This window comes from Haemaphysalis longicornis, unplaced genomic scaffold (genome assembly GCF_048455015.1).
Source record: "Haemaphysalis longicornis isolate Haplotype H1 unplaced genomic scaffold, Haemaphysalis longicornis Haplotype H1 scaffold_7, whole genome shotgun sequence".
Classification (NCBI taxonomy): domain Eukaryota; kingdom Metazoa; phylum Arthropoda; class Arachnida; order Ixodida; family Ixodidae; genus Haemaphysalis; species Haemaphysalis longicornis.
In genome coordinates this window covers 134,843,758-134,858,835 of record NW_027526422.1, presented here as the reverse complement: position 1 = coordinate 134,858,835, position 15,078 = coordinate 134,843,758, and the positions used below count along the sequence as shown (strand labels likewise).

The 15,078-nt window shown below is 46.9% G+C and overlaps 1 protein-coding gene across 2 annotated transcripts in view; it reads left to right on the top strand.

Moving 5' to 3' along the window:
- LOC144147025 (uncharacterized) overlaps positions 1-1,342 on the top strand; it is a 181,343-nt gene extending 180,001 nt beyond the window's left edge. For both annotated transcript variants that reach the window (XM_077679049.1, XM_077679047.1), the window contains exon 4: positions 718-1,342. The gene's annotated coding sequence lies outside the window, so the exon portion shown is untranslated. The remainder of the gene's footprint in view (positions 1-717) is intronic.
- The last annotated feature ends 13,736 nt before the right edge of the window (positions 1,343-15,078 follow it).

The window sequence follows — 15,078 nt, the reverse complement described above, 5'->3', positions numbered from 1 at the left end:
CCGTTAGGTATTTGCACACGCGGCATTTTTGTGCGAACCGCGCTTATATTTAGCTTCACCTGAGCAGATTCCACTTGTGTTTAGTTTTAAAATTTCTAGTCACTGTATTCCAATGTGTCATCTGCCCACGAAGATAAGGCCTTCGTCAAGAACATTCCCTTTTGCTCCGCTTTTCGTCTACAGACAAAAATTATTCAATCTAAAAATAACGTCATATTAAATTTATAAATATGGCGGGTGGTTTTAGTCTTTCGTTTCTAGCCATCATTGTAACTATCGGTTTTAGCAATGATTAGTCATTTCAAAGTTTTTGGTTACGATCAGAAATATCCGCCTGTTGTGTTTTGATTTTACATTAATGAATAAACAATCGATGCACCAATAAATACATTTCACTATCATAACAGCTTGGTCCCGGCTTTCATTGCTCATTTATTCATTCGTTTATAAATTCAGCCGTCGAACAAGTGGTCCGTACATTAACAACTATCTGATCAAGTCGATCAACTTGTTGAGCTACTTATACCCCCCATACCAGCTGGCCCTAACAACGTGTGGTTTCGAGCGAGTTGGCCTTGCTTGATAGAGCAAGTCTATGTCCTTTACGTGTTTTGGCTAAATAATTTGGCGCATCGAAGTGTTATCAGCTCTCCCTTGCCTGTAACCGCAGTCACATAATGACGACTCCAACTTCTCTGTTTCGCTCTCTCTGCGCAGGCTTCTCCGAGACCCTTGGTTGCCAGCGCCGTCCTCAGCCGTCCCCGCCTCCCAACCGAGCAATCTCCCAAGCATCCCAGCGTTCAAAAGTTGGCGCCCACTCGCAACAGCCAATCACCGACGCCCACCACTTCCCAGGCCAGCGTGCAGGCTCAATCAAAGAACTGGGCGTCACGGGTGTCCCCGCGCTCCGCGTCGACGTTTCTCCGCGAGGAGTCACAGTTCACGGCGACTCTCCTCGTCAACCGTCGTGCTCTCGGCGTACACTCGATTGTTCGCTTCCGCTACACGTGACTCTGCTTTCGCGTGCACTGTCCCCTGCGTCGGTCGTCGCGGCGTCGCCTCCCCCGTTTGCTGTAGTTGCCTGCGCTCTCCTTTATGGTGTGCAAACCACGTGCTGTCCTCCGTTCCTCCCCGTTTGTCGCGGATGCAGCCAAAAGCGGGGCCATGTTGTAAATCGTTGAAACAATGCAATCGTTGCAGGTGCCACGGGATTGATGCTTTGGCGAAAGAGAAAAGGAAATAAAGAACACGATGTCTCTATACCCCTCGCGAGAAAGTAATACTGTTTCCAGGGCAACCGAGTTTTTTTGTTGCAATAAAGGCATCTCTATTCCTGTCTCGGCTCTGTGTTTGTGCGCGTCCTCTTGTTCTCTTGACTTTTAAATGCAGAGCATTTCAGTAACTCACGATGTCACCCGCGTTGACGTCCGTAGTCGTAGTCCGCACCCCTCCTCCTACACTATATAAAAAAAATACTATCCGGCGCCTGGTTTCGATCCCTCGACCCTGCGGGCGGAACGCAATGTACATGGTGCTCAACCCACTGCGCCACAAAGCCGACACAGAATGGGAGGCTACGAACGCGCCTTATATCCTTGACTCATTCAAACTACGTCAAGAAGCTGCTGATACAACGCATTCACTACCACCAACTCCCCAAACCCTAAACGTTAACGCAATACACCCACCCCCTATGCGACGCATTTACTCGAGTCCCCCTCGCGGGGAGATGGGCCCAATTTTTTCTTCCCCATCTCGACTGCACTTGGTGCGTGACAAGTGAAGTGCAAATTCGGCTGTGTCGCCTGTAAGTGTTCGCGCCCAACAAGACGGCGGTAAAAGTGGGTTCACTGGGACAGATAGTTAAGCGGCCGGAAATATGGTGTACGTCTATACGTATTGTTTGCACCGCATTTCTAGTTATGAGCCTTTCTCATACCTTGCCAAGGTTCTTCAGCACACATGTGGCGCTATAGCATGCAAAGGTCCACATAAAACAGTCTAGATAACGTACAGTTTCGTGCATCGGGCAACTATCCGCAATTCATGCCTGTAGACACACAACACTTACAGGCAGCAGCCACATTTAGAGAAGTGAGTATTTTTCATGCTTGAAATTATTTCGCGTGTTCACCTCGAGATGGCGCCACGTGTGCAGCGACGAAGAGATATCCTAAAGAACTGGAGCCTGGACAGGACACTTCTCGTGGTTCCTATCGCCTTGGAACTTGCTTAGACATTGCTGAGCAATGCAGCAAGTGTAGGAAGAGAGCCATCTTGTGAGCAGTGACAAACTTTAGCTCCCGCTGCAGTACTCCGGCCATGACTGCCGGTAAGTGAAGCTTTGGTTTGGAATGGCTCCCAATGCATTCTGTGGCGATGCGCGCATCACGCAAATAGTGATTCAAGAAAAGAAAGGGAAAGAAAGGAGATTCACGGGGACTTTGATATAAAGAGGGCTTAATGTGCAGTGAGTGCTATTTTATAACAGGTACCGGCTGACGACGTTAGTCCTTGGTGAGTGACGTCAGGCCGAACGTCTTATGTTTACGGTCACCGTTAGGTATCTTTAAAACTGAGCATTACAATGTCCTAAGCAACACCGTACTAATTCTACGTCGAGATGAGGCTACCGTTAAACAACGTTAGACCCGAAAGCTTCACCTTAACTCTTTCGCTACCGCGCCTATCAAAATCGATCAATTTGATCGATACTTTTGGGAGCGCCTTTTCATAGCGTTCCAGGCGTTTCTCGAACAAGTAAAGCTGTTCGGAGTTAGATCAGAAAATGGCCTTTCAAAATCAGTTTTGTTTTCATTTTTGCAACGGAAACGTGATTTTTGACACGCTTTTGAATCACCTGGTTGTGGAAAAGGGGCGTGGTCATCGCGCCTCAAGGCTACCAACGAAGAATGCGTGCAACTCGTAATTACTCTGCACCAGCGCTTATTTTTTGCTATCAGGGCGTGAATGGGGAACTAGCAAACGATTTTCAATCGTCAGGTTCAGGCTCTGACAGTAATAATCCCAGAAATCGGCTGAAAATGTCAAGCAGTGCCTGGTTGCAAAGCTACTTTATGATTTTAGGCAGTTTTATTGCCTTTGCGCAAGTTGTCCTATGTACTCTGGTAGTTCTACTTACCCCAGGACCATTCCCAAACAGTTTACAACAGTTTCGGTTTCGTTTCTGCATCGCGAAATTCATATTTAGCGCAACTACGCATTTACCCAACTTCAAGGCTAACTGCCATGGCGCCTGAAGCGTCCGCGACTGATCCTCGAACAAAGCACGCCGCTCCTCATTTCCCCCCACCCTAACCCGATTTCTGCGATAAGAACTTCAGATGCAAGTCAAAAGGTCACACCCAGTCGCCAGATATCTGTTCCGCCGAGGACAGCGCTTCAAACCGGCCTTACACTGCCAGCTGTTCGCCTTCCAGTGTCTAATGTTACTGCTTAGTTGAACTGTCTATTCGGACGGAGTCTCTGATAAGTTTTTGTACTGTTTCATTTGAAAAATGTTAGGTGGCGCTGCAATAGAGGAGGCTTGTTGTGCTGATCTTTTTTAGCGCGCGACTGCTACTCGGCCAAAGATCGCAGGGGACGATTCTAGCTCATCGTACCTCATTTTTGCGAGCAAGGCTACAATTGCGAGTAAGAAGATGATAATAAAGCTCAGCTTTATGTTTTGAGAGATAACTGACCGTGAACGACAACAAACATCAGCCACGGCGTTCCGTTTTCAACTTCATGCATGTTTTTTTCTGCATCGCGTGCTTGTCCGAAATATTGTGCTCGCTGTAAATGCAAAGTCAGCCATTGACAAGATGTTTTTACGTTATGTGGGGGCAAATTGGTGCCTCTGATAACGTCAAACCGCCAGATTTATTCCAAGGAACCACCCAAAATTGTACAGTTTGAATTAGAGGTTGGGCTTCACCGCATGACACGAGCACCGTGCGTGCTAACTTTTTTTTTTATATATCTGAAAAACTGTTCCGCGCAAGTCGACATTTTTTTTAGGGTGTGTTTTTGAAATGTTTCCCTGCAAAATGTATATTCTAATTTTTTTCTACTACCGGTGGTTTGATATACACAACTCCTTTTTTATCATTTTTTTCGACAACTTGACAAAACTTTTGATTTTGATATTTTTTTTCACAACTATGATATATGAAAACCTTTAAAAAACTGGTGTTATTGGAAAGGCCGTTAAATAATCTGCATTTTGTGCTCCTGCAATTAGTGCCTAAATAATTTTTTAGCAGAAAAAAAAATGTTTTCTTGGACCCCCCAAAATTGGTCAATTTTCTGCGGTAGCGAAAGAGTTAAGCCAGACTTCGGGCCATCGTATGCCAGCGTCGCCGCTACGGATCAACCTTTGTGCAAATAAGCCGTAAACTAGAAAATACGGAAGGCTTTGCAAGTGGGGCTTCGCAGAGTGAACGAGTCCTCGCAAAACCAGGCGTGGTGGAGATGGTGAAGGGGAAGGCCGATGACTTCTCCGCCTGCCAAGCTCGATACAACCCCTACCTTCATCCCCACCCAACTTCCAAAACATAAATGCGAACGCCATGACGCCCATAAATCTAATACACAAGGAATTATATATCCATATTTAAGAAATGTGCGGGGAGAAGTATTTCGTCGTTCCTCAATCTTTAGATTCGCTGGGACATGGCATTATTGACTTGGAGCATTCCACGCCACAACCAAGTTTCTGGCCTAAAATTGCGGTTGATCAAATCGGGGTTGGAACGTATTTCACATTGGCTTTCAAACGTCTGCTTTGAAGCGTGTTATCGATTTTACAGCGGCTTCCAAGAAACCAACTGAACAGCGGCGCAACAAGAATTACAGCAGCACACGCTGTTCCGCTTTACCATATCTCCATTTGATATTTTTTGTCAGGGATGCGGTAATGAATGACAAATCGACGGCACAGACACGTCCCTAGCCGTGCCGGTGTACATTTCTGCGATCGCAGAGTTTCATATTATAATGTATACTAAGGGAAACGTGCCAGTGTATAGGCGAGCCGCACTTCATCGAGCGTTCCGTTATGTACCGGGTATAGAACTTTCCACTTGTCCTTGGCACACAGACACGTCCCTAGCCGTGCCGGTGTACATTTATGCGATCGTAGAGTTTCATATTATAGTGTATACTAAGGGAAACGTGGTGCCAGTGTATAAGCGAGCCGCACGTCAGCGAGGGTTCTGTTATGTACTGGATATAGAACTTTCCACTTGTCCTTGGCATGGTTCATGAACAGGCTGAAAAGTTGCCTCAAGCTGCGAAAAGACAGCAATGTTATTGTAAATGACTACTTCAAGTTTTTGAATTATTAGAAAAACGGAGCTCCAAGAATTTATTTGTCAGGAATTATTAGGAAGATTCCTGCAAAATGAACAATGACAAAAAATACAACCTTGTTTTGTTGTCCTAATACTGCAGCGCAGCGAAAAACAAGGACTCGTCTGTGAAACCGCGCTCGTCCTGCGTGCCTTACCTCTAGTCCTTTAGATGAATTACTAACTCGCCCAATCCTGCACTCTGCTTGTTTTGCTGATTTTGGCTTCAAGAGCGAAAAGAAGCCATGTGGCTAGCCAAGCCAAATAGGTGTAGAACACCTTGCTAGCTGCTATGGCGACGTCCACGACGGCACGTGATTGCTGCGACAGATTTCACTGTACTATATATTTACATGCGACTCTGTGTCTGCTACTTAGAAGCCTCGTTGACCGGGGGAAGCGGGAAATCGGACGGTATTCAATTTTTCGTGCTTTTCGCGAATCCGGCGCGGTGCTCCGAGACAGTCGCTGCCTGGCGCCTAATCGGGAGCGATGTGATAGCACTGGTTTAGAAGGAAATAAAAAAAAATGGCAGCATCTCCCCTTTAAGGATGATGGCGAGGGTCCGTAGTACGGGAACTCGAAGTGACATCCAAGTTGCGTCCCGAGTGACATCCGATTTGCGCCCCGACCGTCATTCGATTTGAGCCGTGAGTAGCACTTTGATTATTCTCTAAATGAAACTGCAACTCACGGCTCAAGTCGAATTTCGCTTGATTTTCGCTTGATGTTGGAGTGCGCACGGCTGGACGCGGACGGACATCGGGAGGTCTTAATGTACTCCGCCACGTTACAGGCGAGGGAGTAAGCCGTTTGACTCACGGTCGTAGCCCAATGGGTAAGAAGACTGACACTAACTCTGTGTGGTCTACCAGACACAGGCTCGAATCCTGCCGGTGCCTCTGTGATTTTTGGCTATTGTAAAGGCTATGCGCACGGACGCGGACGGACATTGTGAGGTCCTAAGGTGCTCCGCGCCTAAAAGAGTCGCGAATCAGTGTAATTGTCCTTCTGACACTACATGTAAGCACTTGAACGGCCCCGCCATAGTCCTAGCGAATATCAACTCAACGGCAAAAAATATCGAGAATTCGTTTCTTTAATTTTGTTGCCTATGACGTATTTTGAAGAAAGGAAAGAAATATCGATTATAAAAAGTAAGCTCATCTCTCAATAATGGCGCCGTGTACTGTGGTCATAGCCAGGAATTTTTATTGTCAATAATGACCTCTATGAAATTTCGTGAAGCAGGTCATCTCTCCTAAACAACTCGTTTTACATGCTTCTTCAAAAATAAATTTCCTTTTCGTGGCCTAAGTTTGCTTTTAATAATTAGGTTTTATTATAAAAACGAGCTAACAAGATCATTTATATAATAAATTTTAAAATTGATTTTACTAGAAATACTAATTATATATATATATATATATATATATATATATATATATTTTTATGTCGGTTGCAAATATTATTACTATAATTCTTAGTGAAGCAGGTCATCTCTCCTACACAACTCCTTTTGTATGCTTCCTTAAAAATTGGTTTCGTTTTTTATCCGGATCCGGTATTATATCACTTGCCAAGACTTCATCCTAAACTTACCGTGAGGATAACGTACAACTTTGTTTTTTCCAAAGGGTGAGCAGCTGAAACTGCACTTCAATGTTGCTCGGCACTAATTGCTGCTAGGAAGTTCTAATTTTATATAGAGGTGCTCTATAACGTTATAAAGGAGGAGTGTGAAATGATTAGAACTTACAAGGCCGATTTCCTGACGAAAATATGAATCTTCGTCAGGAAATTAATCTTCGTCGGAATTTGAATATAAACGTTCTCTTTTTTTCGGCGTGGGGGTGGCCGAGTCGAGTTAGGTGTCGAGGTAAGTAAAACAAATCCAGCTAACTTCCGCGTCCGGTTGGCCCCTTGAATGCCATACCTGCGTTATCGCAGGGATGTTCCAATAGTTTGGCAAGTTAAATCAGCTGACTAGGCGCATTTTTGGTAAAATTACAGCCGGAAGGACAAATGCGGGATTCAATTGGAAAAAAGGGCACTATTCGTTAGGTAAGGTCAAGAGATTGTTCGAAAAGCTAAAAAAAACCTTCCGCAACGACGGACACAGTCACAGTTGGCCCTAATCGGCGAGCCGCCGGTGCGAAATCGCAGAAAAAGCAACTCACCCGGCGGGGAGTATAAACAGTTGAAATAGTTTCAAAAAACACATCCGCAACCTCGGGCAGGCAACTAGAGGAAAGGAAATCCCGAAATAACTAGAGCGCTTGGTCCGAAACCGATGTTTATAAAGAGCCCCTCAAAGTAGCCCTAATCGGCGAAGCCGTCGGTGGGAAACTGCAAAATAAGCCATTAACTCACCTGACGCTGCCTTTAAACACTCGACATAGGTTTTAAAAAAAAAACCTCCGCTGCATCGGACAGGCACTTTGAAAAAACGAAAAACCGAAATAATAACAGCGTTCGTCGATACTCTACGTAAACAAACCGTAGTTGCCGCAAGCCTAACCGGCCCAGCCGCGGGATTAAATTCGAAAAAAAGACACTATTCGTTAGGTAGAGTCAGAAAAAAAAACACTTGGCCAAGAAGGGGAATAACTCTAAATAAGTTCACCGCCATGTCGCAACCGCCATGCCCATACCGAGCTAGATATACGGAGGCGATCTGGGGTGACACAGGTAAGAGCGCTAAAATTTGACACGACCACACTTGGGCGCACAAATAAGTACAACCACTTGCTGTGACCTCCCGACCGAGGGCTGCCGAGATATGTAATCGGCTTTTATATAAACAAATACAGAAATAAGACTTTTTGAACCGCTGTTCCCATCCCGAGGCTTCCAGACTTTACAGAGCCCAGGCTTGCCTAACTTTCGCGCAGCCCTGCCAAAAGGCCACCGTTGTTACAATTACGACTTTTTCGGCCTGAAATAGTGTTCAAATGTCGAGGAAGAACGCTAGTACACCTTAAGCGGCCTTTTGGGCCTGATGAGCTTCAAAATACCCATTTTTCTCGTAGCTATACACTTTAGCATAGCAGAGGCTTACCTTTCCAAACGGCCAGACGTCAGTGGACTTCGTCAGTGAGCCAGCGCCTCCGCTTATTGCTTCGAAACCGCGCATATCAAAAGCAAAACCGACGAAATCTGGCTCAATGTCACTGCAGGCGTGCGCGGAAACGTCGTCGGCAGGAAACTTCTCTCTCTCTCTCTCTCTTTCGCTCTTTTTCTTCTGGCTTACTGTGCCAAACCCATGCAGGTATGGAGTGCTGCCTGCTACGGAAGTAACCATCATCCCGGATTCCTAATGGGCTGCACTATAAAGGTACAAACATAATAGGAAGGCTCTTGGGGACACCAGCAGCACTCCCTCACCCGAGAAGGACCGGGCCACCCTGGCCACCCTGAATAACCTGCTCTACTCTCGGCCCTCAGTCCCCAGCAGCTGTATAGAGCACCTGTCCACGGCGGCGCTCAGAACCGCGATACAACAGAGGGTGCTAAGAATCTCTGGGTCCGGACAGGCCGCCATATACCCTTTGCAAAATGGCCAAATCGTTGGCGGGAAAGCAGCAAGCCACTCTGGCAACACTGTGCACCGGCTGCGCCGCCATTAGAAAGGAAGCGAAAAGGCTGCGAGCACAGAGTTTCTATCGAGTAGCTACCGTCCACCGCCCACGTAATTGCATACGCGTCGTGGGGCAACAGACTCGTGAAGCCGTGGGCGAAAACGTGCAACCGCAACGGCGTTGCTACGACCTGCTTCCTTTCTAATGGCGTCGTCGCGTTCACCACCAGGGTTACCACCGCTGAATTCTCAGTGTTATCCGCCTTTTTGCAAAGGGTCTATTGGAATTTGACCATGGCAAGCTGGCGGGCATGCCGTCCTGTAAAGCCGTTGGTTTGGTCTTTGCTTCGCACAATAAGATTGGTGGGATCAAACAACTTCAGCCCTCCCGAACTCTTCGTTGCATTTCTGAAAAAGCTGGGGGCTCATGGTGTTCTCAATTCTCTCGATTTTAAACGGGGTGCAAGGGTATACGATCACGAACGTCTGCTGCGTTTGCAGATTATGTCGTGGTTGGAGTCGCCAAGCCGTCTGCAGAGATCTGTGAGGTGCATTTTTGTACTTGTGCTTTGCCCTAAATGCGCCTAAGGTTAACCATATTACTGGCCATTGTTGGTATCTATGAGCCTAACCACCAGTCAGTAGTTGGTAATTGTTCGGCCCACAGGTGGTTCTGGTGGTTATTCAAGTGCAATAGAATCTCGGTAAACGTAAATCGCTTAAACAGATTTGCCGCGTAAACGGAACAGTACCCTGTAAGTTGGTTGGTTTTCCATTCAGATAACGTTAAAAAAAACTCTCTGTAATCGGAACTAAAATTTCCGTGTCACCGTGTAAACGGAACCAGAAATGGAGCTTCTTGTGAAACCCACTGGCATGAGAATCAGCCTTTTACGGTTCCGCCTGTTTGTTTTTTGTTTTCTTTTGTCTTCCTGCATGTTTTCCTCTTTTTTTTGCCTCGTTGGCCTCGTAAGCCTCGTCTCGTTAGTGTTCAGCCGTGTTAGCGCAATGAATGCAGCATCATAGTTCTTGTTCCAGTCGTTCGGTCTCCATTCAAGACGCCGAGGTTACAGGGCTCAGCTCCTGCCGCATAGTTTGTGTCATCGTGGTGCTATTCGCGCTTCATTGCCGCGTTGCCGTCTTCTAAATTCGATGGTTCGTAAGCACTCGCGAAGTTGAGGCCTCTAGCCTCGGTGAAGATGCAGTTGCTAAGACTCAAACAAAAATAATTGATGCATTTTGTAGGGCTCAGGGGTTCACTGTAGCCAAATCAACTTTGTGAATGCCGTGCCTAAACCTCTTGTAGATTTCTTGCTTTCTGAAAACCTATCCGCTGCATCCACCTTCTATAGTGCTTAGAGTTCCATAAAATTGTATTAAGAGTGTGTACGCACATAAATTTGCACTTTCACACCCCTATTTCAGTAAACGGAACTCCTGTTAAACGGAACTAATTTTTTCGGTCCCTTAAAGTTCCGTTTATTGAGAGTCTACTGAACACACTTCCCCTGTCATTATGAGTGAGAATATTCATCGCAACAATCTGCGCGCTTTTGCACTTACCATGGATACTTGCAATGCAAAGAGCACTTCGATTTCAAGACAACCGCTAAGACGACAACGAAGGCAACGATAACAGACTACGCAATAGAGTTCATGATGGTCAGCGCAGACGAAAACCGGACAAGAAGAGTGAGGACGACACAAGCGCTGTGTAGCAACTGAAATCTCTGGCCAGGATGCAGCGGCAACGCTCGCAGACAGGCTAAGGAAAATCGCTGTTATTTCGTAACTGCATTCTGTCTCGCACCGCATGAAAAGATTGCCAGCCAGTATGACGTCAATGTCGTCTTTCGTGCAGGCAAGAAGCTGGCGAGCGTGTGTGCCGGTATTGATAGAACTATGCAGGAAGGAGGAGCAGCATCAGAAAGCCCGAAAGACGTTTCACCAACTGCGTTTCTGAAGTCGTGTACTCTATTCCGCTACTTCCCTGCGGTGGCAAGTATATCGGCCAGACGGGACGATGCCTAAACGTCCGCCTAAAGGCCTGAATACATGGAGCGAACTTTCACGACGAAGTTCGCCCGGCGGAAAATCCGCCGCGGCGCAGTGCCGAGTGTTCGTCGGGCTGCGCTACACGGGGCGAAGACACGGCGTCCGCCGCTGCCTCACCGCTGGGTCGCTGTCAGTGTGGCTGGATGAGCTAAATGCTGCGAAATGAAGCGCATCACAAGCAAAAACTCTCGATACCACTACAACTTTTGGTAAAATTATGGAACACTCCTAAAAAGCGTAAAATTATTGTTTGAAAATAGTTTCTAATCTTGTTGTTGTGTTGCCGATATGTATGTGGCGCCGCAGTTGAAGGAAGCGGCGATCTGAATGTGGTCTGCCTACACTGGGCAAAAATCGTCTGCACTTATCGTTCGCTCCAGCTACGCGGGAAGCTTTTGTCACTACCTCCGCTGAATGGTTACCTTCATTGAATTCTATCCGGGCTGCTTTCGACGACGACAGTGTACCAAGCGCGCGACCGGCGTGAACGGTGAACATCACGCCCAGCAGACGATGCAGACAAGCGGAGCAGGCGGAAATGGGGGCGAGCGGCGAGACCTCCTGATTGGCTAGTTTTGGTACGCTGTTTGTTTGCCGCTTCCGGTGCCGTCGACGCCGGGCGAACTTTCTGTCCTCGGCAGGTCGGTGGCAGACGACGTTTTAAATGCAGAGCATTTCTTAGCCTCGCCTCTTCCTGCGTCGGACGACGTCCACAGCTCCGCGTCCGCAGCAGGTGCGCCTCTCCTCCTTCCCTCCTCTCTCTCAACAGCAGCTGGCGCGCGCATGCGTCGTAGTCAGCCCGTTCGCTCCGTCGCGGTTTCGGCGTAACAGGTGCGTGATAGCAGCGCGGTGGGGCGTGGAAGGGCGCGCGCTGCTTGCGCATGCGCGCACTCCCCCCCCGTACTGCTCTCCCTCTACTGCGCGCGCTGCAAATATAAAGCGGCTAGCGGTCGCTCGTGCTTCAGTCACTGCGTTGCTCCTTCCTTCATTGGTTGACGCTCACTCCCACGTTTACTCGTGTCTGCTACTCCAGCATCACGGAAGAAGCGATGGAAGCAACACTGCCTTCAACCAGTACTGAGGCCCCAATGCTCTGCATTTACTCGTGTTCCCCTCGCGGGAAGGCGCGGGAATTTTTTTCCACCGCCGCGCGTCGGGCGGACGCCGCCGGGCGTTGTTAGTCGACTTTTCGTCGCATATTCGCTCCATGTATTCCGGCCTTAAGAGAACATGCCGCTTCACTGAAGGGCGTGCCATCCTCGCACTTGTCCCGCCACTGCGAAGAGTGCGGCTGCGCTCCGCAGTTTAATCGGACAGTCGTGATGATGAGAAGCAAAAGCCAGCGCGCGCGGGAAGTAGCCGAAGCTTATAAGATTATAAAGAGCGGAGACATGTGCGTGCGCCATCCGTCAATTTCGCTTACGGATGATGAGGTTGTCTTCCCAGGCAGTCCGGTGTTTAAGTGGTTGCATGACATACGTTTTGTTAGCTGTTTGTGGTCTTTTTATCTCACTTTCTTTGCCTTTATAACACGTGTTTTTTTCTAATAAAAGTTCAGTTGCTAGACAACGCTTGTGTCGTCCTTACTCTTCTTGTCCGGTTTTCGTCTGCGCTTACAATCATGAACGCACTGCAGCTCGCCCAATTCGCTACGTTATCACGCAATCGAGATGGCACATAATACATGGAAGAGGCAGCACAATCATAGTTTCGCATCAACTGTTTTGTTGACACGGCGGCGGAATATACGGTCCTGTAAAAACCTGTGGTTTGAAATTCTTTCTCTGTGTTCTCCAAAATCAGTGACCGCGCTAGAAGACGACGAGGTCATAGACGATAGTAAACAGTACAAGCGCAGAAATCCCTACCTTATCCTTCCCGGCGCAGACTACCCACACATACACTACGCGCTATGAACAAGCCATTGCAGGGTAAACTTTCGATGTTTGCTGATGGCAGCTAGTACACGTAGCCTGCTCTGAGAAAAAAAAAGGTTAATTCTGCGCTTTCTGTCTCCGTTCTTCTCTGTCGGCGTTTGCCCACGCAGACGCTGTTTTTAGATCACAAACAAAGAACCAGTCACTATGTCTTCCTCGGTACGATTTAGGAAACTTGCGTAGGTTTTGCTTCGTAGCAATAATATTTTCGCTGGCCCCAGCAACTCAACTAACGCAACGTGGGATGCCGGCTGCGCGAAGATGACACAAGACATGTTCTTCTTTCTTTTAGACTGCGTGCAGAGTTCCACCGAATTTTTTCAAGGCGAAAGCGGAGATCTTTATGCTTGAAGTGCGCCCGCTGTGAGGTACGAAAAATCGGGAAGTACGAAAAAATTGATGCCTGAGCCGGGGATCGCGCGCCGGGAAAGGGAAACACTGCGGCAAAGGATGGGAGGCTGGAGCCGCACCTGCAATACGAGCCGCCTTGAGACTACAGGTACCGACGGTGGGTGGGGGACAGTATGCTTCAGGCAATGGCAAGCGAACGGAAGGAGCTTCGGTGGGTGCTGCCCAGGGGGGCGTATAAAGTGGCGACGAACGCAGCCGCAAAGTTCAACAGAAAGTTCAACAGCTTATCACAAGACGGTCCCCAATAGGCTTCTGAGTTCTAAACTTCCTCCGTAACTTTTTGTGCCGGGATGAAACCGAAGGACCGCGAAAACTGGACGTGATCCGGCTAGTAGAAAGCTTCAGTGAAGCATGTTTGTGTCAATGCAAGGTTATAGTGCTCTAATGTCTGCTTTTTAACACTTTGCTCACCAGTTGAGCGGCTGAGGGAGTGTGATATTAAACTCGAAGTGGCGGGTAACGCTCCCGGCTGCGGAAAGTGATTGCATGAGAAAGATTAAGTAGGAAAGCTTTCGCGAGTGTGACATTCGGGCGCACGATTAAAGCACAGGTGATCATGTTGTTTCCGTGGCGTTACAGTACAGTGGGCCACGAAGCCTAGGTTTAGCTTCGGCGCCTTCCGCTATACTTTCAACCCCTGATATTCGCACCCTTACGGCACTCCACTCTACCAAGACTGCCGTGCTAAACCATCAATCTAAGATTGTTTCCCTAGGTTTTAATATATTATTAGCCGTGTGGTGACGGTAAAATTGCTCTTTGCCGAAGCATCAAGCACAAGGGAAGTGATACTGAGTGAACTCTCTTACGTAGTCGCACAAAAAGGGTAGCGATGCTATTCAATTCCACAGCTTCCGAAATTTTGACTTGTTCAGACAACTTTCTACTGGTCCAATTTTTCCAAGGAAGGTTCATGATACGCAGTAATCGTTTTTATTTTCCAAAATTAGGTATTATACATTTTCCCGCGAAACTTTCCTGAGCCATTGCAACACGGAGAGAGGGAATGCGATAGCGAGAGAATTACAGAGTTCAAGAAGTGCTTGTTTTTATTTCCATTCTACAGAACGCAAAACTGCACAAGGTTTTAAGGCCGGAGATTCTTGCAACTAGACACGTTTACTAAGATCCCAAAATATTCAACTAGAACTAAGAAAGGAAGAAAAATGAAAAGCAAAAAAAAAGAAAGAAAGAAATGAAAAAAGAAAGTAGGAAACCAAAGAAGAAAATAATGAAAGAAAGAAACAAGTAAAGATAGAAAAGATGAAAGAAAGAATAAACAAAACAAAGAAAAAGGAAAAAAAGGAAAAAAAGAAAGAATGAAAAAGAAGAAAAAGAAAGAAAGAAATAACTGAAGACGGAAAAGATGAAATAAAAATAAATAAAGAATGAATGAAAGAAAAATATAACGAAAGGAAGGCACTATGAAAAGAAAGAAAGAAAGAAAGAAAGAAAGAAAGAAAGAAAGAAAGAAGGAAAGAAAGAAATTCGTAATTAAATATTGCACGGGTGAGTTAAAAACCAGAACGACTAACGGTTACAAAGGGTGAGAAAAACTTTTCTACGCCAGCTTCCTTCACTGATGCGCGCAAAGTGGTGTCAGAAAATTCTTAGCGCAAAAAGGGGCCCACACTGGAAGTTGGGTCGGAGACTCCGGCGAAAAAGCAGGCTCAGACGTCGCGGCATTTAATTTTATTTTGCCTTTAAGTGCCACCACGTTATCAATAACCACTCCAAGACA